Raw genomic sequence first — 1,533 nt, 5'->3', positions numbered from 1 at the left:
CCCCCCTCGCATCTGGTGTGGGTGCAGCACTGTAATAAACATACCTGCTTTATAACCTAATCTCGGATTATGGAGTTCGATTCCGCAAATCTATTTGGCACCCCAGATGGGACCTTCTCTGCTCAGCTGCAGGACCGGCTGAGTGAGGGATGCCTTTGGCGCACCCCATGAGTTCTCAGAAGGACTCCCTTCCTCACCCGATCACTGCGGGAACAGACAAGGAACATCTGTTGGCAGACCAGGTATGTTTGTGGGAAAAAGGGGAACCTGTAAGTCGTAGAGAGACGTCTTACGCGGGGTACGAAGGAGCGAATGCTCCTCCCCTTGGAACGTGAGCTCACGGGTTGGTTAGGTTGCCGGCTGGGGTGGGACAGGCTCCTGCGGAGCTCCCACGAAGGGGCAGTACCTGCAAGCTGTACACAGGGAAGTAGCAATTGTTGGCTCCCCCTTGGATAGTGGTAATTGCAATTGGTGTAAAAGGTGTTGACTGAGCCTCTTTGTCTAAAGGGAAGAGTGATTTGAGCAATTGCATTTGTTTGAAAAGTGAGAGTCTCCCTGGGGAGGTAAAGAGCTAACTTAAAAGGTGTTGATAACTCGCGAGGTATGGCACTCGGTACCGTATATTTAAATTGTTACCATCAAGATATCCGAATCGTAATGGTCAAATGATAACGTGGATTCATAAGTTGTATTACCATTTGTTACAAGTGTCCAGTACTGTGTATTTGAACCATTATTGATACATTCGGGATATCGTTCCAAACGTTTGGACTAAGATCTTATCTGGCCCGGCAGAGAGTGTGCGTGTGTGTGAATTGTTAAGTGTTTTTGGTATACATAAGTGCTCTCGTTGCTGGGGGACGTTGGTTATAGCTCTTTCCTAGCGAATTTGGTGTTCCCGTGCCCTAGGAGAGTAGGCAGACTTCATTACCCAGCAATAGAGACTTTAAAATTATTAATCTAAGGTGTGAGTGGTGTGAGTCTGAGCAAGACGTAGCTACGTAACAAGGCCAGTGTGTGCGGATTTTCCCCCTCCTCCTCCTTCTCCCCCTCCCCGTGGCTCCGTCCTCCCACAAGGGAGACGGCTGGGGTCGTGCGGGGCAAAAATTGTTATCTTTGTTGTCTGCTTTACCCGTTTTCACTGTCCTTTGTGTAGTGTGTGAAGAAGAACTATACAGGGGAAAATGGAGCGTTAATTGTGATTGGCGGACAGAATTTTGTGGATTAGTGTGGAGGAATTTTCAGGTGCTGGGGTCTCTTGTGGAGATCCTAGAGCAATTAAGAAACTGTGGTCTAGTCTAAGTAGGGTAAGAGCTACACGGATCGGGATAAGATGGGAGGGAGGGTCACAGGGCAAGGCAATACCCAGGAGAACACCCTTCGCATGTATTTTGGCACATTGGCGAGACATCGTGGGGGAACCTGGGGGTACTTTAAAACTCTGATAAAATATTGTAACCAGTGGTGGTTATTATATAAATTAGATGATGGGGAAAAATGGCCCCAGAATGGAACTTTTGGAAACCTGGAAAA

The sequence above is a fragment of the Numida meleagris genome, unplaced genomic scaffold, assembly GCF_002078875.1.
Source record: "Numida meleagris isolate 19003 breed g44 Domestic line unplaced genomic scaffold, NumMel1.0 unplaced_Scaffold345, whole genome shotgun sequence".
NCBI lineage: Eukaryota > Metazoa > Chordata > Aves > Galliformes > Numididae > Numida > Numida meleagris.
The sequence above is the reverse complement of the archived record's forward strand: the minus strand, read 5'-3'. Positions refer to the sequence as shown.